The sequence below is a fragment of the Protopterus annectens genome, chromosome 1.part2 (assembly GCF_019279795.1).
Source record: "Protopterus annectens isolate FY-2018-M chromosome 1.part2, PAN1.0, whole genome shotgun sequence".
NCBI lineage: Eukaryota > Metazoa > Chordata > Ceratodontiformes > Protopteridae > Protopterus > Protopterus annectens.
Genome location: NC_056727.1, coordinates 501,254,790 through 501,281,940, shown reverse-complemented (window position 1 = coordinate 501,281,940; position 27,151 = coordinate 501,254,790). Strand labels below are relative to the sequence as shown.

Below are 27,151 nucleotides of genomic sequence, written 5' to 3'. Positions count from 1 at the left end.
TGTCTTGCAGCTCTTTGCTTTCCTCTTGCAAGTTTTTGAAGAGCTCAGCTGAATTTTTGCCAAAAAGTAGGTTGCAGTCCAGTGCAGCATCCATAATTTTGAATTTGAAATTCTCTGAAAGAGGTTGTAAGCGTAGGCAGGAATATCTGTGGAGGGCAGATGCAGAAGCTGCAGACCTGGCCGAAGCTTCTATTGTATCATAACTACACCTGATGGAGTGTCTGGCCACTTGGGTGGCTAGGGACAGTTTTGATGCAATGTCAGACTTAGGACAGTCGGGTGTAGAGGCTAGAAGGGTAGAGGCCTGGGGCACTAGGTCCACAGCGTATTTTACAATGTGTGTTTGGTAATTAATGTCTCTGAAAGCCAGGGTGGAGGAAGTATACACTTTTTTGCCCAGTCTATCCATGGTTTTACTGTCCTTATCTGTGGGTAGGAGAGAGGCAGAAGGTACCTGTCTAGATTGTCTGTCAGGAGCCACAGCAATAACAGCTGGATCTGCCAGTGGAGGTTTTACCAGGAATTTTTGGTCATCAGGCGCCTTATAAAACCTGTCTGGTCTTTTTGGGGCTGGGGGTTGAGAGTCTGGGTTCTTACAGGCAGAGTTGAATGCATCCAGGAAGTCTGGGAGCACAAGAGGTATAGCTGAAGGAGAGGGAGACTCTAGATGAAGTTCAAAATATCTCTTCTGGGCATCAGACATCAGGGTAGTGTCCCACTTGAAGTACTCCATTTTAGTTATAGTTTTCCCAAAAGTTAAATCTCCAGGTGGGAAGCCCCCCTTCAATGCAGTCTTCATCTAGGGAATAGTAATCAACAGATAGTAATCAACAAGGGAAGCAATTTGAGACGCATAAGAGACAGAGTCCTCCAAGGAGGAATCATATTGATATTGCTGTTCTCCCTCTCGAAGAGTTGGATGTTGGGGAGAAGAGGCAGAGGGTGGGTGAGGGCTGAGCACAGGGATGGAGGAAGGAGCAGGGCCTGTGAGCCTAAGGGCCATGAAGGCCTGCATAACAGAGTTTGTAAAAGACTGCCAATCTGGCTGTGCTTCAGATGGGGGAGTGATATGTTTTGTCTTCTGTCTTTTCTTCGAAGGAGTCGGCTTCAGGCATGACCTAGGAATTGAAGCCTGCCGTAGGAGAGGACTCGATCGGTTGGCCAACAAGAGGTTCCCCCTCAACATGGATTGGGGCCATCTGAATAGTGTCCAAGGACGTGCTTTCCGTGGCTTCAGAAACAGCTTCCTCAATGGGAACAGTCAAAGCTGACTGAGAAATCGGACATACCTAGGCCCCTATACTGGAAGCTGGCAAGACATCAGACAGTGGTGTGGCAGGAATAGGCCTGGAAACTTTGGCCTTCTTCCTGGGCAACCAACTTGGGGTCCATCCTAAGGGCTAGGCATTTCAGACACTGGTTCGAGATATAAATTTAATGTGGCCAAATGACTGCAAAGCATCTTGAGCATGAAGGACTGACAAATGGTACACGACGTATGGTCGTGTTACCCACCTAGACAAAATACATACCTATCGTGGGTATCTTTATGCGGTATCCGACGGCCGCAATTGCATTTCCCTTTTCTAGCCATCAGTCAAGAAACTACAGCAAACCAAGCACAAGCAATATTAATGGAATACAAAACCCACCAACAAGGTACTTATCTTTTCGAAGTAATCGTGAGTAGGAACTGAACGATTGAAGTGACGTCGTCTGCGGCTGTAAAGTTCTGAGGTCTGTGCATGCAGACATCACATTTAAGGTGCCTGGTTTATGGCTCTATGTGTGACGTCCCACGGTACCTACAGCAGCCAGGCAAAAGCTTTTGTATAGGAGCCGACGTCAGATAGCCTGAGGCGGAAAATTCCACACCAATGAATACTGCAACATTGGAATAGAAGGACATGCACCGTTTGTGGAAGATGACATGTATTTAAGATACTGGTATACAATTAATTCTGAAGAAAACTGACAATTTGTTAAACTGAATAATTTTTATAGGCATGTGGCTAACCTGGGGGATTGTTTGAAAAAAGCTTTGGATTCTAACGGTGAATAAGTAGACAAATACAAGAATTATGTGGTCTGTCCTTATTTCAATGAGACAGGATTTGGCTATAAATGCACACTGATAATTCTGCTATTCACAGACAAAAACAGCAGTGGTATATGGGCTTAACTGTCCTTGTGAAAAGTTTTATATTGGCTAGATGATGTGTCAGGTTACAAAAAGAAATTCTAGAACATATACATGATATTAAAAATACATCTGTTACTATTTCTGTCACATTACATTTTAAGGATAAACATAACCAGAGCCCTTAACTGTCCCTATTAAGCATATTTGTTTGCGTCCAGAACTATTTTTAAAAAGTTTCAGAAATATTACTGAAAAAGGAGGCTTGGCTGATTTGCACTTTTGATATATTACAGTTTAAAAGGTAAAATAATGGGCCGGGATTCACTAATCCTCCGTGTAAGACTAAATAAGTCTTACTCGGAAACTGCAGTCTAAGAGTATGACGTCAACGCGTCATGCATATTCACGAGGGCGCTAACTCAACTCTAAGGCTAACACGGAGCATGCACGAGTGCAGGGGGCATGTCAGACTGCCGAGCAGTCCAAATATCCACGCCCATGCATGTGCCTAAACTGCAAATGTCAGTTGAAATGAGCGAGTCCGCTCAAATGTCTACATACCCAACACTACACTCCACCACATTCTAAATCCCTGTACAAGTATAAAATGTAAAGCTTTCCTTTTTTTTTTTTTTTTTTTTTTTTAATTATTCCCGATACAGCTGCCCGTATTTGCGTGTGTATGCGCGGGTTTGCCCATTGCTTAGCTACAGTTAGCAGTGTAGACATCGAAGAGGATAATAAACTACTTATATGCAAATTAAGCCAAATAGCAATAACGTAGTGGTAGAGCCTTCGCACAAAGAGGAGGCATTCCTGGTTCGAGTCCCACCACTCCCCTTCCCATTTTCTGTAGGAAATCTGTGCATAAAAATAATTCCTGACATTTACCTTTTAAATTTAGTAAAATTCATTGAAATGGCCTATGTGGTAGTGAACGCTATTTTATATATATATATATATATATATATATATATATATATAAATATATATATATAAATATATATATATATATATATAAATATATATATATATATATATATATATATATATGAAGGTGGAATGGTCATGCATACTGATAAATGCATAAGTAACGCATCTTAAGTAATGTGAAGCACTGCTAAGCAAAGTTTACTAGTATTAAGCACAGTTAAGTATAAATGCTCATAGCTTAGCATTGCTTTAACTAGCGCAATGGCTTTGCGTGGAGCTGCGCATTGTGCCAACTAGTGCAAACAAAACATGTTTGCGCGGAGCTGCGCACCGCGCTAACTAGTGCAACGTTGGGCAACATAGAGCAACACAGAGCAATGTTGAGCAACGTTGAACAAAGTCGGCTAAACATAGCCTCACCTCCTAGCCGGTCTGGCCAGTAGAAAAATAAAAAGCAATGACAGGCCTCAAACCCGGGATACTGTGCACCATAATCACAGCACTAAACCACTAAGCCATGACAGCTTTACATATGGATGCATTTCCCACACACTCATATACATCAATGGAAGTTTACCCATTGCTAAGCAGGTTTGCTTTTAGCTGAGATTTTTCAAATCCGGCCAATCACAAATAAGTGCGGGAAATGAGGCATATTTAAGCTACATAGGCGGAAATAATTGCCATAACTGGTTGTAGCTCCCATCTGCAGACAGTATGGCTGGTGTTGGAGAGGGTTCTTGTTTTCGAGCGCAACGGTGGGGCATTGAGGAGTCAAAAGTAATGGTTTGGCTCCTCGTCCATCATCATGCTGCAAGACTCCTGCAGGGCCAGTTTCAAGGCACTAAGTACAAAGCAGAAGCTTGGAACCGTCTAGCACATGATCTTACCAGTGCAACAGACGTCCCTTGGACTGGTGAGCAGGTCAGACACCACTACTCAGATCTGAAGAAACGCATGGAGGACCGACTGAACGAGTGGATACAGGACGCCCATGAAATGGAAAATGCCCCACTACTGAGTATGTAGCCATGGAATGAAGTATGTAAGAATTGCTATTGTAGTCTATATTATGGATAGGTATGTCTCAATATCCCTTCATTTATTTCACAGCTGCAGGTGTCCGTGCTGCGAATCAGCAAGCCTATGCATATAGGCTGCAAAGGCTGCGCCACAAGGCAGGTTGGTAATTATTCTGCATGTGTTGTCATATAAAAGAAGTCAGAGAGCCTGAAAAAGAGTGTTGTAACCCATTAATAAAGGTATAAGTCTTGAATAACTTCTCTGCATGTACTGTTATTATATAAAATATGTGAGACAGCATGAAAAGGTGTTGTAACCCATTAATAAAGGTATAATATGTCTTGAATAAAAGTCCTCTGCATGCACTGATATATCAAATAAATGAGAGCGCCACTAGAAAAGTGTGTAATGTAATTAATAAAGGTATAATTCCTGGAGTGTGTCCGTGTCACTTTCTTCGATATGTTGTTGTACCCTTGCATTATAGAAATAGTACTGTTGTACTAAGGCGCAGTCAACCCACACATTGGTAGGCCCATATAAAGTGGATGAAAGGAGTGCCAGTAGTTCTTAAGCATATATACAGTCCTCAACTGTCGGTTCATGGCCGGCATGTACAGATTAGTCTGGCACATGAGTAGCTTGTTATTGTGTTCCCCAGAAATGTCAGTGTGCTGCTAGAAATGTAGGGGGCTGTCAAAATATACCTGATAATGTCACCTGAACTTATCCAGATATGTAGATATATAAATATAAATGAAATATATAAATATGTAGCAGTAACATCTGCATCCTGGACAGTTTGTATGTCAGATACAGGTCAGGTATATCAAGAACTAGCAAAACCCATTTCACAATTTAACGGACATTGCCTAGTGTCATAATACATGTAGGGGATATATAACTGCAGTCAATAGGAATGTAGTGTAAACTATAAGTATGTATAAGTTGTTAATGGAGATATCTTTTTACACCCTACTGTATGTGCATAAACAATGCAATTCCACACCTCAGTGGGTATGTCTAATCTCATAACATTTGTTGCAACACATGTCCAATTGGTTTATAAATATCTGCATTTACTTTGATGCATGTGCCCTGTTCACAAACCACAATCTTGGTGGCCTGTTGCCACCAATCAATCCTGCATGCTGTTGGAATGTCCACTGTTCTATGCTTGCGTCATGTGTTATGCTTGCTGTTCAACTGTTGGAACTCTGGTGTGTTGGGTTAAAGGGAATACTACTGTATGCTGTTGCAACTAAATTGGAATGTTGTTTGCTATTACTAACCCATATTGTCATTAAATCCTCCTAAACATAGAACATATAGGAAGGCCGGTCCCAGCGGACCCACCTGTCCCATCTCAGCTGGCGATGGCACCTGGCACCAGCAGGTCAGGAGCCCAGCCCGGGACCTCCTCCTCCGTTGGTCCTATGCCACCTTCAGGTGGAAGCACTGCAGGGGATGGGGCTCACCCCCCCCCCATGCAAGCATAGCCAGAGGAGGGCCACCTATCACCCTCCGAACGGTCCGGGCTGTGGTGTATAGGGAGATTGAGCATTCAGTCGCTGATTCTCTACGTCAGCTCGAGGCAAGAGTGGCGCGACTCACGGGCAAGCCTGCCCCTCCTACGCAGCCCCCAGCACAGCCACCCTCTGGGCTGTGAAGGTGCAGTGGTGACTGCCCATGGGTGGGGATCTCAGTTCCACTGTTGCCATCTGTGGGCTCATGGGCTTGCGATTTCCAAACATCTTTCCCAGTCAATGGTGTTCACCCACCCCATGTGTCATATTCCGCCCCTGTATGCCTCTTGTCTGTCTTGTCTGTTTACCTCCCCAACATACCTCCCAAAATATACCTATTTCCCCTACCCCACATTCCAATCTCACCTGAAAAAAAAAAGGGGGCAATCTGCTCCCACAAAAAAATTACGCCCCATATATAGCTGCCCATTTTGCACACATGTCCACTGGACACAAACTGAAATTTAATTAGTACAACATACTTTGTTGTCCTCACCCCTCTCTCAGGGGTGGAAGGTTTCAAATCTCCCTCCAAATTACTAGTATATGCACAGCTGTTGCTGTTAAAGAAATGGGTAGCTATGGAACTTCCCTACACCCATCCTGCACATCCTTAGCTGTTTTCCCTACTGTCTTTACCTCTTTGTGCCCTTTTTCACGACTGTCCTATCTCCCCATTTTCTTTTCTTTCAAAGAAATTAGCACGGGGGTTAGCGGGAGTAAGCAGTAGTTAGCGGGTTTGCATGAGTGTGCGCTTAGCTAAGTATTGCTAAGCGTCACGCAAACCCGCTTACAACTGCTTAAAAGTGCCTTAGTCACCCTGCATATGAGGGCCCTTGTTCTGCTCAGCAGCAAAATAAAACACCACTGTCAGTCTCGAACCCCGGACCTTGGACACACTAGACTGCATGAAGTACCACTAAGCCACAGTAGATATAATGCAGGATGTTGCTGAAATATACATATCATGCATCTGAATGAGTGAATGTAAAGGAAAGATAGGAATGCCATAACACAAAACCTGTTCTGTGGAACTTTACCAGCAGTTGTGGAATTGCATTACATGACTGTGATAACAGAACCAGCCATTTTAGCAGTAAATAATGTTACAGCAGCACTTCACAACCCCAACACAGTATCACAGCAGGACAATCCCCACCCAAATGTACAAAATACCTGTGTATTCAAGGTCCAGCAAGGATTTAGATAGGCATACTCAGTACTGGAAATGTCCAGTTTTCATGAGCATCCTGTGCTAATGTCAACAATAAAAAACACAAACTGTGCAGAAGTGAGTACATTAATATCCACAGTATAGCAGTTCACAAACAGTTCATGTGCCAAATGAAAACATCTCAATAACTACGTATGTATGGCAGCTAATTGTATAAGTAGAAAAGAAACTACAAACTCCCATGTATCTTGTGTTAGCATTTGTAGGGGTGAGTACAATTCTACACTGACAACTGTGTACTGGAACTGGCAACATTCAGGTCCGAGTACAACATTCAAATCACTGGTTACACCCCTAGCATCAGATACAAGTATACCAACCTTCTGACTTACACAACGGTGTCCACAGCAAACAAGCATGGTCCCCACTTTGGAAAGCTGAAAGGGCTATGCCTACCTGACTTAGCAATTTATAGCATTTGGTTGCTATGACAGTGAGTACTGCAAGTACCACACAGCAGGCTGCATGCAATTGCCAAATGGTGGCCAACAATTGGTGCAGAGGCCATCACATGCACATGTGCAGATACCTATAAAAGCAGGCTGTACTTGCTGTCCAAACATGCAATAATTTCATTGCAGGTATGGAGAGAGAGGGAGAGAGACAAAGAGAGCGACGCAGAGAGACACAGACCACAGCAACAGGAAACAAAAAATATATAAAAGAAAATATATTGAAAAAATATATATTGAAAAAAATATATATATTGAAAACAAAATATATTAAAAAATATATATTGAAAAAATATTGAAAAAAAATAATATACTGAAAAAATAAAAGATTTATTGAAAAAAAATAAGATATAAAAAAAGTGTACAAAACACACAGAACTGACTCCTACAAACAGATACAAAGGAAAGGTATGTAACAGATGTATTTACTGGCATGTAGTAGATGTTTTTGAAGAGTACTCTACATAGTTTGAATCATCCATATGTGGCAGCAGTACGTATCTATGCACAGATGCCCTGCATAACTACTGCCATGGAGAAATCAGTGTGTAGTTGTGTGCAGTGGGATACGACTGTGACATATGTAGTTCAGCATTAAATGTCAAACATCTGATCCATGTTATCTGTGTTCTATACAGTAGTGTGTACAATGTCTGTTTGGGGGAGTAGCGCATACAGTTATGTAAACATGGATGTGACAGAATAACAAATGCATGATAGTCATATTAACGTGTAGCTTAGCATTGGCAACAGCTGTACCAGGCTAGTATGCTAATCTAGCATTAGCAGCTATATATACACCCTCTAATATTACTGTGTGCTCACATGTGACATCTGTTCATGTTGCAGCAAGGCCCAACAGGTCAGCCGTGAGGTACACGGACTTACAACAGTGTGGTCCTTGTGTGTGTATGGCACACACATACGGAGAGATCTGTCTGTCTGTGTCAGATATATTAGCATCTGTACATGTGCATAGAGCAAGGGACATACTGCAACTGTTTGTGAAAGGTGGACATATATATGTTGTTGAAGGTTATGTGCATATTTCTATGTAGGTTGTAGTGTGTGGCAAACCAGACAGCATACAGTGCTGGTGTATGACGTGGTGGTTAAACGCTGTGGGTATGATTCATCAGGTTTGCAGTGTTGCAGCCAGTGAGGCCTGCTAAAGCTACATGGGCTGAGAACACCTTTAATGCATTCCGCATAACACTGTGCAATATTATGACTAACTGTATACCTCACAACCTTTGCATACTTGATATTCCCACCATGAAAGGTGGAATGTATATGTGCCTATATGTATATCTATATGTATACCAATGGATGTTTATATGTATGTGTGCATATATATATATATATATATATATATATATATATATATATATATATATATAGAGAGAGAGAGAGAGGGGGGGGGGTTGCAACAGATGCCTGGTGACAAAGCCATGGACTCAAGCTCAATGTTGACATTGCATTGGCATCCCTCCTTGCAAAAACTCAGTACCCATTAATTACCACATAGGTGGTAGTCTACTTAACACCGAAGGTGTGATAAGAGACCATGGGACACAGGTGGACAGCAGTTTCCTCTTTGATAATCACAGTGCCACACTAGTCATGTAATCTGTCTATGTGGCACACATCACAAAAGGTGTGTCATCCAGGGAAATATAGGTCAGTGTTCCCCTCTACTCCACATACACAAAACCCATTATAGAGTACAATGCCCCATGTGGTATGTACCTCACAAGACATCTACAGCAACTGGAAAGGACAAAGACATACCTAACAAAGAGTAATACCGGCCTCAAACAGATGCCCTATGCAGACTGTCTCACAAAACCACAGCTAGACTGGGTCACATACCACCTACCCAGAGGTGACCCCTGCCTAACATACAAAGCTATGTGAAACCCAGAGCTGTTGGACATGCTCCACGTAAACAGATCACAATCCCTACGAGCTACACGCTCTAGGGGCCTAAACCTTGTCACCTCAATAAACAGCACATGCTGGCGGGATAGATTCCCATTTCAGAGACATCCCATACTCTGGAATAAACCACCTATCAATAGCAAACAAAGCTCCTAATTAGCAGTTGTCATATATAATCCTGATGATTGTATGGGAGATGGGAAATACACCCCGGGAATCACCTCCGTCTCTCTGCTTGACAGGGCCATGTGAAATGAAATTACCTGTGTCAAAAGCCAGGGTAGCGTATGGCGAAACATCTATAGGTCCTAGGGCCAATAGCCTATAACTTACCTATGAACGGATACACACCCACATGTACTTGTTGCAATAATTGCTATGTGAGGTTGACTGAGTGTGATGGTGAATGTGTTGGTGAATGTGTCAGAGTTCTGTATATGTGTGATAGCTAAGTGGGAAACTGTTTCTGTCTTGGTATTGTGTGTCCTAGCTGTGATTCCCAGCAAAAGATGTGTATACTATTGCTAGGCTGAAAAAGCAGCATGTCATACGGTCTGACATAGTCCGTTGGTGTCGACTGGGGTGTCCCATTGTAGGCTACAGCAGTACATGTATGCTTATTGAGCGTTACTGCTAGTGAATCCAACCCCTGTATGAACTGTAGTACTACCTGAAGCTGTATGCCTAAACAGCACAGTATGGTGTATGTCCACATTTCTTGGAACCACTGTTTTGTGTGTTCCCCGTAGTCCTCACAGATAACATACCTCAGGCATAAGGTTTTGTAACTACTGACACACAGTACTGTATGGTACACAGGTAAAGGTCAGGTGGGTTGCCATACCTTTGTGGCTGGTATGTATGTCTGATGTGTGTGTGTGTGTATGCCTGTACCATGGCCTCAGTCATATGTGTTGCATATCTAGCAACATGTATAGTCTAGTACAGCAGTATGCCACCTATATTAATGAATGAGCACATATGTTAGGCAGGGGTTTGCCATCAATGACTAGTGTGGTATACTGGTAATACTGTAACTGGTCTTTACAATCATTGCAATGGATTATATGGTACGTTATGCATTAGCTTGATATATACCCCCTGTGGCTAGGTGGTGCATTGTGTTGCATACAGTGTGCCATGTACTGTTGTATAGTCTTACATACTGGTTTATCTTTGTTGCTGTGCAAAACACGGTTTGATATACAGTGTGTGCCAGGCACTGTCAGGCAGTTGTGGGTTGAGCACTGATATGTGGTATTGAAAGTGTGTATCCTCTGACAGCCAAACAGGTTGCTATATATGGCAGTTAACTGATATCTGTACTTTAGAATGTTAAGTGTGCCACTCGACTTGCTCACACATTGTTTCATAGTCTTCCAGGGTCATGGCCCACCATCGTAATCCCTCATATAGCCCAGCGGAGGAAGAAGTGATTACAGCCACCATGGTTCAGCACTACGCCCTGCTGTTATCAAGAACCAGCCAGGAACAGCATGAGCAGACTGCACTGTGGCAAGATCTTGTCCGTAGGGTAAATGACATAGGCACGCATAACCGGACATATGAGCAGGTACGCCATCACTGCAGTGATTTAATTAAACATGTCCGAGTTAGGATGGGCTATGAGGCCCTGCAGAACTGCAGTGGCAAATCCTGCTCTGGATTTAGAGTAAAGAGGCAAGTGGTAATGCTTGGTAAAGGTGTGCACTGAACTCCAAGTTGCAGCCTCCAAAATTTCCTTGGTTGGTACTCCTCTGAGAAAGGCTGTTGAAGTGGCTGTTGCTCTGGTAGAATGTGGCATAATGTTATTAGGGACTGATTTTCCATGCTGTGTGTAGCAGTAACAAATACAATGTCCTATCCATTTGGAAATAGTCTACTTTGAGATGGCCTTGCCCTGTGATCCTGCAGCATATGCTACAAACAGTTGCTCAGTTTTCCTGAAAGCTTTTGTTTTGTCCAAGTAGAAGCGTAGCTGCCTGTGTATGTCCACAGAGTGCAGAAGTTTCTCCCCTTTATTCTGGGGGTTTGGATAAAAAGTTGGCAAATGGATGGTTTGGTTAAGAGCCACACTAGATACCACCTTTGGCATAAAGGTAGGGTTTGTCCTTAAAGAAACCCAGTACTGATAAAATATTATAAAAGGTTCCACTGCCATTAATGCCTGTAGCTCTGAGACTCTGTGCTGAAGTTACTGCCAGGAGCACAGCTGTTTTCCATGATAAAAATTTTAGATCGGCTATATTGGCTGGCTCAAAAGGTGGCAAGGTCAGTTCTTCCAAAACAAAATTGAGGTCCCACGTTGGTGCTCTCCGGGGCGGTCTTATGTTTTTAGCCCCTCTGAGGTACTGCTTTAGCAAGGGATGAGAGAATAAAGGAGAATCCATGTTGTAATGAGCTGAAATGGCAGAGGCATGGATCTTAACTGATGAGAAGGATAGGCCTTTGTCCAGCATCTCAGTTAAGTATTGTAAAATCTGAGGAATGTTTGGGACAAGAGGGTCAAGGCTTTGAGCCTGGTTCCAGGCACAGAATCTCTTCATTTTTCTGAGTAAGATTTCCTGGTGCTAGGCCTCCAAAATGACATCCATAACAGCTTTAGAGAGAGGCGTTGCCTGTTTGGCTAATGCATCTGCCATGTAGCCAGGTTTAGGGTTTTGAGCTGACCGTGCAGGATCTGATTGTTTTGAGTCAGGTGGTGTGAAATTTGAGGCAAAATCCATGGTGGGCCTTGAACTAAGTTCTTTAAGATTGGGTACCAGTGCTGGCATGGCCAGTCTGGAGCAATCAGGATCATCGGTGGTTTTTCTCGTCTGGCTTTTAGGAGTACCTTTGAAAGGAGAGGCAGTGGTGGGAAGGCATAAATGTTTAGGCTTTTCCAGCTGAACGAAAGAGCATCCACTTTCCATGTTTGTGTGTGGCAAGTCCTTGTGCAGAATTTTTGTAGTTGGCAATTCAGTGGGGAGGCAAAAAGATCTATGTCTGGGCACCCCCATTTTTGCGTTATCATGCTGAAGATTTGTGGATTCAATTTCCATTTGTGAGGGTCCCTGATATTTCTGCTTAGATCATCTGCCAGAGTATTTTTCTTTCCTGGCAGGAATTGTGCTTGCAGATGAACTTGATAACTTAGAGCTGTGTTCCACAAGGTCATGGCTTGCCTGCATAGGGGATAAGAATGAGTGCCCCCTTGCTTGTTTATGTACCACATTACTGTGGTGTTGTCTGTCTTTAATAATAATTGTCCTGGAAGCAGAAGGTCCTTGAAAGCTGTTAGGGCATTTTGAACAGCCAACATCTCTTTTTGATTGATGGGTAGATGCATTTGGTTTGTGGTCCACTTGCCCTGAATACATTTTCCTGCCATGTGTGCTCCCCAGGCATAATCCGAAGCATCTGTTAGAGTCTTCCTCGCTGTGGGTAAAGTGAAAGGCTGACCCTTGTTGAGGTGACATGCCTGTTCCCACCATCGAAACTCCTGTTGTAGGCAGGGAATTATTGGCATTATTGTTTCTAAACTGTGAGAGTGTTGAGTCCAAACACTTTTTAGGTACCATTGTAATTTCCTCATATGCAGTCTGGCATATGGAATTAGTAGTATGCAGGATGCCACGAATCCCAGGGCCTGCAGTATTTTACTTGCAGGCAGATGGGACTTTTTTGCCAGCAATTGAAAATATTGTCTCAGTTGTCCTTGTTTGTCTGGCATGAGATAAGCCATCTGGGCCGTTGAATTTAAGCTGGCACCCAGGAATATTATCTGTTGTGAGGGCACTAGTCTTGACTTCTTTTCGTTTACTGTGTACCCTAGAGAAATTAGCAACCTTTTTACAAATGCCAGATGCTTTAGAAGAATGTCCTTTCTCTCTGCTTGAATGAAGCAGTCGTCCAGGTATGGATATAGTTGAATTCCTTTTTGTCTGCAAAATGCAATTACTGGTGCCAGGCACTTTGTAAAGACCCGGGGCGCAGTAGATAAGCCAAAGGGCAGTGCAGAGAATTGGTAGTGCATTGTACCAGCTTTGAATCTGAGGCATCTTCTGCAATCTTGTCTGATAGGGACATGCAGGTATGCCTCTTTGAGGTCCAAAGTAACAAACCAAGCCTTCTTGCCCAGGATGGGAAGAAGCTGCTGTAGTGTCAACATTTTGAATTTCGGAAAGTCCAGGTAAGTATTTAGAGTTGAAAGGTCTAGCATGGGTCTCCAGGCTTTGTCCTTTCTGGGGACCAGGAAGAGTCTTGAGTAAAATCCTTGTCCTTGTTCCTGCTGTGGTACTTTCTGAATAGCTCTCATGTCCATGAGGGCTAAAATTTGTTTTTGAGCCTCTGCCCATTGATTTTGTGGCAGGTTTGGCATTCCTTTTAGCCTTGGTAAACCGTGAAAGTGGAACCTGTAACCTTCAGACACAATATTCAGAACCCATTTGTCTTGGGTGATTGTTTGCCAATTTTGAGAAAAAAGTGCTAGTTTCCCCCCTAAGGGGGCTGCCAAAAGGGAAGTGCTTGGCATCAAGGGGAAGTCATTGGGACTGTTTCCTGTAAGGTTGAGACTTGTCCTCACCTCCTTTTGGGGTTGAGGTACCCCACTGTCATTTGTAAGAGCCTTGGGATTGAGATCTGCTTTTTGGGCGTCTGTATCTGCCTCTCTGTGGCCTGTCTGACACTGGAAAGGACCAATTATTTGTAGGCCAAAATTTCTGCTAAATCGAGGTGGCTGTACCTGTAAGAAATCTTTGACTGTTTGCATAGATTGAGCTTTATCCTCCATTTTCTTTAACACCTCTTCTGCCTTAACACCAAACAAGGTATCATGCTGTAAAGGAGCATCCAACAATTTTGCCTTAACATGGTCAAGTAAACTCTGTTCTTTTAACCAAGCAGGTCTTTGAATCACAGAACCTGTAACTGCGGCTCTACAAGAGGCCTCTGAAGAATCAAAACCACATTGCAGAGTATGTTTTCCCACCTGTTCAACTGCATGCAATAAATCCTGCATTTCCTTATAGTCAGGAGCTTCTGAGCTTGTAAGCATTTTCTGTTTTAACTGAGCCATTAAATATTGTTGGTACGTAAGCATGTGAAACTGGCAATTTAAAGCCCTTACTGCTAAAGCTGCAGAAGTGTAAACTTTCTTCCTCCATCTATCCAATGCTCTAGAATCTCTGTCAGAGGGGACTGGATTTTTTGCAATGGAAGCCTTAACCCCTTTGGGACCCTGGGAAATGGTTTCTGGGTCAGCAAAAGGGTTTTTATAAAGAAACTTGAGAGTCAGGGGACTCTATAATACCTATCTGGCTTGGCTGGTGCAGGGGGCAAAGAATCAGGAGATAAGCTGGATTCAGAGAACACATCGTCCACAATATCTAACACAGGTGGAATAGCAAGGGGCCTGTGCTGAGGCAATAAAAGGAAGTCCCTGAGCCTTTTCTTGGATTCTGAATAATCCTGACTTTCCCAGTGGAAATGCCCCCTCATGGTATGTAAAGTTTCCCCAAAAGAGTAACCCTCAGGAGGAGAGGCTGAAGGGATTGATTATTCAGCATCAGAGTCCTCCATAGGGGGGTAGAGAGTATCCCTGGTCTGAAGAGGAATCAGAGGAAATGGAAACCTGATCAGAGGAATCATAGTCTGTATCCTGCCTAGGCCTTTTCTCAGGAGGGGGATGGGAACCCCTGATTAGAGTAATGAGGTCTTCGGCCATTTTGAGCATCTGTTTCTTAGGCATGGAGGACTTGTCCAGGAGAATGCTGTACTTGCCTCTGTCTTTAATGGTGTTTTTGTCTTGGCTGTTGCTTGAATGGTAAGTTGTGAAGGTCTGAAAACACCCTCAGAAGCCGATGCCTGCTCAGCGGCTCCGGACCCATCTGAGGGATTAGTTTCCGTAGGCCCAATACCTTGAGTTTCCAGAGGCCTAGTTGTCTGCATGTGGGAGACAGAGGCGGCCTGTGGCTCTGAGGTAGCAGGTGTCAGGGGCTGCAAAAGTGCCTCACTGAGAACCGGCGACTGGCCTAGAAGAGGCTTCGTAGTCTGTTTTGGACCTCGGATGCCTGTCTTTATCCTTGTCTTTGCGTTTTTTATGAATTGCGGTAGTCGGTTGTTCCGAAGGCATTGTATAATTGAACCTTCGGCCAAAGTAGTGCAAAGCAAAATCAAAACGTCGTTTTATAGTGCGTTTGTTAAATCTAGCACAAAACCGACAACTAGTGACGTCGTGATCAGGGCCTAGGCATGGAATACAGTAAGAGTGGAAGTCCTCATGAGGTATTTGCTTCCCACAAGAAATACAATTAACTTTTTCTGACATCGGTCTGAGGCAAGAAAAAAGTTTCCCCAACGGGATACTTAGCTTTATTGAAGACTTCGGATCTGAAATTTGACTTCGAAAATCTCAGGAGTCAGCTGACCGGCACTTGCGAACTGCTTTTGCTTTAGGCACCGCGCGGCAAGAAAGACTGAAGAAAATGGCGTCGGATGCATCTTGTATACCCCTGGAGCACTGACGTCAGGGAAGAAGCGACAGCAACAGACGCCGGACCAAGACTTTGGAACTCTGGCCGACTGTGGGACTGCCTGATGGCAGGATAACCCAAGTGTAATGACTGCAGCAGTGTAACACGAACATCTTGTCTGTAGGGTAAATGACATAGACATGCATTACCGGACATATGAGCAGGTACGCCATCACTGCAGTGATTTAATTAGACATGTCCGGCAGCGTGCGTCTGATATCCGTAGACAAAAGCTTGCCACAGGTGGTGGGGTAGCCATCCACCCCCCTCACCAGAGTGGAGGAGCTGCTCCTGAGCCAGGTGGCTCCTGGCCAACAACAACTAACATGTATCATCATGGAGGCCAGAGCCACCCAGCAAGTTGACACAGAGCGTGCAGGTAACATGGCATAGCTGTACATTACTGTTACCTCTATTGGTAGATCATGCTTATGTGAGATGTGTACTGTGTAGTTAGAAGATGTGGTGCCTAGTGTTGCGCAATAATAATAATTAGCAATATAATCTGCAGGCTTGTGACTGTCAACCATCGTACTACTGTAAGATTGCAAACACACAGTAGCAATGCCACAGTTGTTGCCACTGACAAACTGTCTCATATCCTTGTAGGTCCCTCTGGTGTGACAGCAAGGCAGCAGACCCATGCTGGTGAGTGTGTTCTACATTTAATATTGCTAATTAAATGTGCATGTCATAGGTGAGGTGTAGGCCATGTACACGTCACACACCTGTGCATAATGCATGCTGTGCATGTTTGCTGTGAGACTATGCACATCTCAGTAAAGTGAGTAGCTGCCTCAAACACATGCAATACACAGAGCATCCTACACAATTGTGGCAACACTGTAGTGGACATTGGATAAGCAGAGTTGATACACATGCACACAACATACACAACTGTCATATGCAGTACACGTTAACATGCTACGTATGGCATATTCAGACACCCGCTGTAAGGTCACACTCCAGTATCCCACATGTCATCCACACAGCACACATAATATACCTGAGGGGTAGAGGCCTCTCGTGGCTGTGCGACACACTTCAACACATAACACATTCATGTTAGGCAATGCCCCCTATTGTCACCTTACAAACCCATGTAACAACTGGCTGTGAAATGGTGAATGTAGCCATGGTACTGCAGTACAGGTACAGCATGCTATGTGCCGGTCTGGCACACATTAGTAGCCTTGAGTGCCCACATGATGCTGCATGATGATGGCTCATGGTACTACACCCCATCCAGTTACAGTGGCTACAGTACTACCCATATCATTAATTGCTATACACTTCAATGTTGTGTGTGTGCAAACATATGCACCTATACACAATATGCATAGCAATCACCATTTGTACAAAATGACACCCATATGTCTTGTAATGCTATTGAGTGTATAGGTCACATGACACACATTGTATATGTGTGATGTTTAATGTTGCAGTTGTGTTGTAGCATGCCATGTCATGGCTGGCACTGGCATGTCCACAATATGTCCTACACTCACCATAACCACTGCACAATGGCTATGTTGAGCAATGGTATTCCATCAGGTATAGATGCACCACTCATCCTGTGTGTATACATAGCATGCATGCGCTAAACCTGTGTCCACAATTATCTGCTAAAGACACAGACACTCTAATCAAAAATGGATATCTATGTGACACACAGATACACATCTAGCCATGGTATGTATACCTGTGAGTGATGGTGCACAGGACATTGCAGAGCTTTTAATACTTGCACAGCAATACACATCTAGCCATGGTATGTATATCTGAGAGTGATGGTGCACAGGACATTGCAGAGCTTTTAATACTTGCACAGCAATGTTGTGTCCATGTACACATTGCGTTCCAGGGTGAGGCCAATCACTGAACAAAAACACACATGCATCAAAGCCATGCATACTGTTATTAGCAAGGGCCGTCGACACTCACACTGCATGCTGTTGAGCAACACACATCCTGCATGCTGACACGTTTGATATAAATGTTTGACTTGTGATACTGTGCCCCACCATCACACACTACTGAGTATGTTCTGGATTGCTGGTAGTGCGTGTGTGTGTCTGTTTTAGTGAGGAGTGTATTTGTGTGCATGTCTGCCGACATCATGTACAGGTCGTAAAGTGCGTTTCCTGTCTTCCTCTCACAGGTGCTGAGTTTGGGCTGGTTCACTGAAGCAGGGAAACTGATGTCACTGAGCATAATAGTGATAATGATGATAGGTGTGTTGATGCACAGGCATGTTTGCCAGGGTCTGTCGTTGGGGCACCAATCGACAGTACACAAGTGTCCACCTCATCCATGCACACAGTCATACTGCCAATACATCCATCACCAATGCCCTTAGCTGAGGGACAGCGTACAGCCGGCATTCGCCAGGACAGTGTGATATCTATGGCACATGCATCCCGACACAGCAACCATACCCACATGTCTGGAAGGGTACCACGTAGGCAGATGTCCAGGGGTTCTTGTCGGAGCACTGCTGCTCATCATGTCACTGGCAGACTTGCCACAGTTCTTACAACCTCATGCATGTTTCCAGGCTGTCATGGAGGCACAGGCACGTATGGAAAGGTACACCAGACAGGGACTAAGGGCACAAAGGGCACATACTGCCGTAATTGACAGTATCTGTGATCTAGCAGGTGCCATCCGTCATTACACTGAGGTCATTGATAGACGTTGGGGTGAGACATTAGATGTCCTCCGCAATGTCATGTCCATGTGTCAGGACAGTGCGGGACAGCTGAGTCATCGATGTGGACGTATGCCAGCAGCATCAGCAGCTGGCAGTCGCCGTGGACGTCCCTCAAGTCACAGCCACTCCCGTAGTGCCAGTACCAGCCCCAGCAATGTTGGGGGTGGGCTGTCCATAGACCGTCCTAGAAGACCACGTGCACGTGGCTCTGGACAGTCCCAGCAGAGACCTGGGTCCAGTGTACATCCATCTACCTCTGGGGATAGTACCCAGTCAGGCTTAGTACCTGATAGTGTCAGTAGCACCCCTGCCAGGCACAGGTACCGTATCCGTGGCCAGAGATGGTGATCTGTAAAGCCTGGCAGGTACAGTCTGTGGCTGTCCCACAAATACCAGTATATGGTAGCCACATGGTGGAACTGTGTGCATGCAGACACACACACACACATAAACAAGACACCTAGAGCTAACATACCCACACACATTACATCAACATTGACCCATAGCAGTACTCTTGGCCCTCACACACACACACATACATGTCAATTGTATGGCTCACTGTAGGCCTCTGGCAAACCAACAACACACCCTGTGCATATGATGAAACCTGTGCCACCTCCTGTCATCTGTAACATAGATGTACGAACAGGCTAACATGGTGCTGATGCACAGGGTGACTTTATAGCAGTATAGCAATGTTAGCATGTTGTCAGCGGTAGAGTGTAATGATATGCTTGAAGGTGTAGCTGAGCAGGCATGATGCATTTAAGCTAGGATTGTCAATGTAGTAATGTTTACACCAGGTTTAGTTCCAATAGTGTATTGTCCCGCCCACGTGCCACTTTGCTGATGTGTGTAGTATTGGCAGCATGTGTTGGAGAGTAGACAGTATGTGTGGGATGTGTGTGGCACAGAATTGCAGGTGTACATTTGTGAACATGGAGGTGCACTGTCTGCTTGTACGTGCATAGTGGACACATGGGCAGAGTGACATGCCCTGTATTACACAGTAACACTCCATAGTCTCTATTGGTGGCCAGTATGCAATGTACTACACACATTTTGGAACTTGACTACACGTGTGTATGACATGGTTTGACACTGGGCTGTGATACCGTTCTGTCATTTGTTTTGCATTCTGGTAGTATACATAACTTCAACAGCCTGACCATAACCAGTCGTTAGATGTTGTCTTGACAACTGACACACAGTAACATTTGGATCCTTCAGGTACTATACTATGCCAGTAACCAGTGGTATTCACCTGCACCCATTACTGAGACCACGCCTGTTTGGCATATAGCTCTCTTAGGTACAAGCAATCAAAGTAGGGATATGTCCGTCCACGTCTGGTAATGCATACTGTGGCCTATAATGCATTCTCCAGATGAGACGGACATCCTCCACAAGGGTATCACACAGACAGATCCCTGTTGTCAAACCCATGCTGTAAAGCTATAAGCCAACCAAAGCATAGTCATCCACCTTTATGGAAACACAGTATCAACACAGTACCACATAGGTAGCAGCCACCAACATGAAGAACAGGTACCGATGTGTACATGCAACCAAGTGGTACGTCATCTCTTTGATAATCACATTTCCAAAGGTATTTTTAAATCCCTCGGTGGATCACATAAGCAATAAGGGGTCTGCATGCATATCCACAAAGGTTGTTGTACACCTATAATGAATAGCCATCATTGACAGACTTACCTGCGTAACAGGTCTGACATATACCTCGGCCATAAACCCTCACTCACACAATTCAATAGAAACCGTAATGAGTGTGTGTGACACGGTTGACCTAGGCCAGGGATCACTGCAGTGGCTGGCCTTGTCACAAGCATACAGATGTGACCTACGGTCTTGAAAGCAGCAGCACACTCTGGAAAAGATGACAGATGTGTTCTTGGAGAAAGCAGGGTTCCCACACATGCAATAATTGAGGTCACATGTACATATATCTATTTGCCACACAGCTACCTCACATGTGCAATGCACATACTGGTGTCATACTGATATGTCACAGTGGTAAAAGCAAAACCCACAACACATTGACCAACAGTGTCTCACACAGAGTGCACACACACTCACCAAGTGCAGGATTCAAACCCCTACCTAACTACTTCATGATACTAGAGGAGTATGTATTAACATGACACGCTATACACATTACTGTGAGTTCTCTTTTCCACAGGTATATTTGTAAGATGGTGACATCATCAGACCTGACAGAGTAGTATGCCACTTTTAAGGTGTTTGAGTACTCTCCAAAAAGGTTGCTCCTCTCCAAGGAGATCACACACAGATACACACGCACACTTGTCAAGTGCAGGATTCAAACCCCTACCTAACTGGTTTATGATACTACAGGTGTACGCATTTACACGACGAGCTACACACATTACTGTGAGTTCTACTTTCCACAGGTATATTTGTAGGATGGTGACATCATCAGACTAGACAAAGTGGGTGACATTGGGTGGGCTACATAGAAGGAATGTCTAAACACTTTGGCCATGTGATCATCAAAGGAGAGTTTACTATATAACTGTGTCTGCAGGGCCTTCATGACTTTCTCCGTACATACTGGAGTACCACCTATGTGGTAATTTGTTTGCACTTTGTTTTAGCCAAAGGGGATGACTATGCATTCTTTGGCATTCTGCTTGGGGCATTGTTTTGACACCAGGTATCTGTCTCAGTAAACCCCTTGTGGAGGATGTGTGCGTCAGCCATAGAGTCGATTATGGACCACAGTTAGCAGTCATTTGCAAACCTGTTCAGCCATACTCGTCCCGTGCTTGCCTGTACCTCTGAGGAGTGTCTACTGAACAGGTGGGGTCCCAGGACCAAGACCTGTGGGATGCAATTTGTGACTGGCTTAGAGTCGGACATGGCACCCACAACTCTGAACATGTGTGTTTGATCTGTGAGCCACTTGGCCACTCATCCTGTGACATAGCTGTTAATGTTCAAGCTAGTAAGTGTGTCCATGATGACAGAGTGGGGAATGGTGTAAAAAGTCCTTAGTGAGGTCCAGGTGGGCTGTGTGGACTAATTTCACCTCCATCTATATCCTTGGTAACTGTTTGAAATAAGTCAACTATGTTTAGGAGGCAGGATCTGTCTTTAACAAGGCAAGGTTGTGTAGAGTCCAGTGTCTGGAGGTCCCCAATGTCTCTGTTTATGGGTTCCATGACAATTTGCTCAATAGCTTTGTAGATCAGGCTGAGTAGACATATAGGGCAATGGTTTCCAGGTTCTGTTTTGGCACCCCCTTTGTGGAGCTGGATGACATTAGTGTATGCCATTCTTCGGGTACATAGCCTGTGGTATGATTGGGTCTGGGCAGTGAATGTAGGTGAGGGTGTAGTTCCTTTTGGGCCTAGTGTAAGATGCAGCCTGGGACACCATCCAGTCCCACTGATGCTGTGTTCTTGGCTTTGGAGAGGGCTGTCTTTACCTGCATGTCCATGACGTCTGGGACTCTGCATCCTTCTGTGATGGACACAGGACCTTTTGGGGGTGATGGGGGGAAGTTTACACTGAACTTGTCCCCCAGGATGTGGGCAATGAAAGATGGTTCAATGTATTTCTTGCCATTTGTCAGTTGCTGACAGCATATTTGGAAGTTGACACCTAAATGTCTGGTATAGCTACCGCAGGCTTTGTGGTTGTTATTCTTACATTCCTTGGCAATTTGTCTTTAGAAACTGTCCTTGAATTATTTTATGAGTGATCATTGTTTCTTCCTAATAATGATCAGTGATGCCTTTCCTTTAGTGAAGTTGGCTCCATCAGGTGTTAGTTTCCTCCTTCTGTTGTCTAGCTTATTTATGGGCAATGACCACCAGATGGTTTTATTTGTGATGTCTCGATCCATGCATCCCTGTAGATGCTCATAGGATGCACTTGTAACTGATTCGGCAGATTGTATACCATTATCCTATAGCAAGAGGGCTTTGGAACTTTCCACTTTGGTCTTGGGACGTGTGCAGTTTGCTTTTGAAAATGTCTTCACGGTGGTTTCATTGACTGGGTGGGGGGCAGGATGTGGATGTCCAGTGTGATTACTTTATGATCAGATATTACCAGCGAGGGTTTTCTCTCTGTTGTGTAACACTGGTACCCCATGTTGGTGATCATGTCCAGTATGGTGTCACCTCTAGTGGGCATGGTGACCAGCTGTTCCAGGGTGTTAAGAGTTTTTAAACTGCAGGAAACATTGGGCAAAGGACGTTGTACACAAGTAATTCTCCCACTCAATGTTTGGGTAGTTGTAATCACCTCATATAATGGTGTTTGATAGGACCTTTATATTTTTCACTGTTCTCAGGAATACTGAGTGAGGTTCCTGTGACAAGGTAGGTGATCTGTAGCAGGCTACAATCTGATGAGCAGCTTTGCCCAATGTTAGTTGCACTTGCATGGTCTCCAAGGCCTCATGCTGTGCCACTAACCTGAAGGTGTGGGTTATCCATAAGGTAAATGGGTACACTCCTTCCTTTTGTATTTCACTTGTGGTTTTGGGTCCGAAGGTCAGAGGGATTGAGAGTGTTTTACGTGGAGCATGTCCATCAGCTCTGCGTTTGACATAGCTTTGTATGTTAGGCAGTGAACACATCTGAGTAGGCGATATTCAAGGGAGTACAGATGGAGCATTTTGAGATTGTCTGTGTATGGCATGTATTTCAGGCCACTAATGCTCTTTGTGAGGTATTGCTGCAGGCTTTCCAGTTGTTGTAGTTGTCTTGTGAGGTACATAGCAAAAGTGGCGTTGTACTCTATTATAGTTCTAGTGAGTGATGAGTAGTGGGAACAATGTCCTCTTCTATTCTGCATGAGACACATTCTGTGATGAGGTGTGCCACATAGCAGGGTTTCCTGACTACTGTGGGGATGTGATTATCACAGTTGTGTCCACTGTCCACCTGTGACCCAAGGTCTCTTGTCACACTTTCAGTGTTAATTATACTACCGCCTATGTTGTAGTTCTTGGCTACAGAGTTTTTAACAAAGGGGATGGCAATGCACCTTTTGGCATTGAGCTGGAGCCCATGGCTTTGACAACAGCCATCTGTCTCAGTGAGGCCCTTTTGTAGGATGCCCACATCTTTAGTGTTTACAACTATGGCTCCTAGGTTACAGTCCTCTGGAAACTTCAGTAGCCACAGACCTTCCATGTTAAAGTTTACTTCAGGGAAGTAGATACTAAACAGGACAAGACACAGGACTGGACCTTGTGGTACTGCACTCATCACTGGTCCAAAGTCATACTTGGAGTCTGCTACTTTCACAGTGTGTGTTCTGTCAGTAAGCCTATTGGCAACCCATCTTGTGACATAGCAATTTATACCTAGTTTAGTGGGTTTATCTATATTTCCAGAGTGTGGGGTGGTGTTGTAAGCCGTGGCAGGATCAACATAGGCTGTGTGAACCACCTTACCCTTGTCTACGGTTCTGTTGACTGCTTCAATGTCATCCATCAGGTTTAGGAGACATGATCTGCATTTTACAAACCCAACATGGTTGCGGTCCAGGGTTTGGGGATTATAAATGTAATTTTTTATATGTTGTATGATGATACATTCCATGGCCTTGAAGAGCAGGCTCATCAGGCTAATGGGGCGGTAGTTCCTGGGATCCGTGGTGTCTGCCCTTGTGCAGTGGGATAACAGTCACTTGTGCACCATTCAACGGGCACAAAGTATCTGGTCCCATGGCTGCTGTGATACTGGCTTTGGAGAGTGTTTTTTACCTGTGCAGCCGTGATGACAGCAACTTTGCAGTCTTCCATTATAGAGATGTGCTCTTTCATGGGTGCGAGGGGGGGTAAAGTTAACACTGATCCTATCTGCCAGGATGTTGGCAATATCAGTTGGGTCTGTATATTTAGTGCCATTGAGCTGTAACTCAGAACAGATCTGAGTGTAGCCATGACATGGACCTGTCTGTTGGGCAGAGATCTCCTGAGTAGACAGTATGCAACAGAGTACAGACTGGGTTACATTCAGTCTTGTTGCATGGGGCAACTGTTAGAGGCCAGTAATCCTCTTGTTAGGGTACTTCAGTGGTCTTTCTGGCTGCTGAACGTGCCTAGTCAGATTCATCGCAAGTGTGTTGTGGTACTCTCTGACGGGTCTGATGACTGATGAGTAGTGGGAACCTCCTTTGACCTACATGCAGAGACCTTGGCAGTTTGTGTGAACACATAGCATGATTTTCTGACAACTTTGTGAATGTGTTTCTGGAAGTAGAGATGTCTATCCACATTTGTCCATAGATCCCTTATTATCACCACCGTATTTGGCATTAGTGTGTGAGCATGCCCAGTATGACCTTTCAGTATGTTGCTGCCTGACATTTGCTTCGTTTAAGTGTGTGAGCATGCCCAGTATGACCTTTCAGTGTGATGCTGAATGAAATCCACTACATTTGTTGGAGTGTGTGAGCACACCCGGTATAAACATTTATACTGTGTGTATGGAAAATAAAAGTTGTATTTTTACAGCAGGCCTCACCTTTGTGTCATAGATCAACAGGGATCATGCGGTACCTGCAGGGCTTTCCATGAGACACTTTGCATAGACTTATCAACATTTCTACATACAGAGGGGACAGCTATTCTTTGTACATTTCTACCCAGGGGCACACTTGATTGTTACTGTGGGTGTACATAGGATGAGGGGTTCACCTGACACATACACATTTGCTATGCCTGCACTGCTATGTACAGTACACCATTTCAGTCTGTACTGTTGTCTATCGAACTGGCTTGAGGCATACTACTGTACTACACTTCTTAGCGTCCAATGCCACATATATTAAATTGCAACTTCATAGCCTACACCCACACCACACCGCCTGGCCTGATGTTCTCTGTCTGCATAGGCTTCTGGGGGAGGTTACCCATATGCCTCTTTAGGGGCATATTGCAGCATTTCTTTGTGTTTGCATTAGTGTACAATTGTCCTGCTGTGTCTGTGCTACTGAAATGCTACCATGGCTTAGTGGTTCAGTACTGTGACTATAGTACACAGTATCCTGGGTTCGAGCCCTGTCACTGCTTTTTATTTTCATGCTCGGCAGACCAGACTGCTTAAGGGACTGTAAAGCTAATATGAGCATGTTTACCTGTCTTTGCTCAACTTTGCCCGACCTTGCTCAACATTGCCTGACATTGCGCTAGTTAGCACAGGCAATTTTGTTTACATATTCTAAATATTGGTAAAAGCTGCTTAGCACTGCTTTATATTGCTTAAAACATGGCAATCATGCCTCAGGTGGTGCTGCAGGGCTGCTTATGTCGGATGCACATACTACACTCCCTATACATGTTTGGAAACAGGTAGTGTCAAGTTAGGCATTCCTTTTATTTTATGTGCGAGTCAGAGAGAGGTATCATTTCCAGGGTTCCTACTGAGCCAGTGTATGTGCTATGCGTTGCCTCTTTGCCAAGGCCAAGGCATACTGGGCAAGCCTCCTTCTGCCTACTGGGGCAGGCTCAGGTTGTTCCTCCTCCGAGTCACGTTGTGCCTGTGCAGGCCTTTGCAATGGTGGGGGGCTGTTTGGCCCTGCCCCATGCTGTTCCTGCTGCAGCTGTTTTCGCAGGATCATATTGTGTAGCATGGCACATACCATGACAATTTGGGTACATGTAGTTGGCGAGTACTGCAAGGCTCCACCAGATATGTCCAGGCACCGGAACAGTGACTTGAGCACCCCAAACACACGCTCAATTACATTTCGTGTTTGTGTGTGCCTCATTATGGAGTTCTTGTTCAGGTGTGTGTGCATTTCTGATGGGTGTCAGCCACAGCACCAGTGCGTATCCAGCATCCCCCAGTCGGTGACAGGGATATCCCCACTAACAAATGTCTTGTACAGCTGCGTCAGATGACAGATATGGGAATCGTGGTAGCTTCCAGGGCAGCCAGCACACACATTCAGTATTATGCCATGGGCATCGCACACGACCTGGCAGTTGTAGTGGAAGCCCTTGCGGTTGATGTAGGCCCTACCCCGCTCACTGGCTGGTGCTTTGATGTGTATGTCCGTGCAGTCAATTGCACCCACTACCTCAGGGTATTCCGCCATTTGCTGGAAGCGACACATATTGCTGGCCAATACCTCACGGGAATTGGGGAAATATACATGATCACTGACATGGCATTCAGGAACTGGTGCAGTACCCTGGATGCTGATGCCTGTGAAATCCCCATCATATCACCAGTTGGTCTCTGGAAGGTACCTGTTGCTAGTATTCTTAGGCCAACACATACCCTTGGTTTCCACTGGGATGGGTTTCCCTCTGTTGGTTGTGTGTGTGTAAGGCGTGGCCTGCACAGCTCAACAATTTGCTGCAGGAGATCTCTGTCCACTCTATAGCGCTCCACTATCTCCAGCTCATGTAGCCCCTGGTAGGTTACCCTGGATCTCTACACTCTCCTCCGTCTCCTCACTGTGGGTTGCTCAGCAGCATTCACATGGCACCATCCTCAGCATCTTGGACATGTTGCTTTATATTAGCAATGGCAGCCCCTAACATTTTTTTGTCTCAGTTGAGCTTTTTAAGTTTTCACTTCTCTTTGTAGACTGCAGTTTTTGAGAAAAAAACATAGGGGAGTGCTGTTTGCAGACTTTTAAGTGCTGGGCTGGGCTAGTGTAC

The 27,151-nt window shown here is 44.6% G+C and overlaps 1 protein-coding gene across 2 annotated transcripts in view; it reads right to left on the bottom strand.

Annotated features, from left to right (window-relative positions):
* Positions 1 to 27,151, bottom strand: part of BUB1 (BUB1 mitotic checkpoint serine/threonine kinase) — a 2,040,509-nt gene that overhangs the window by 1,171,846 nt on the left and 841,512 nt on the right. The gene's annotated exons all lie outside the window — the stretch shown is intronic.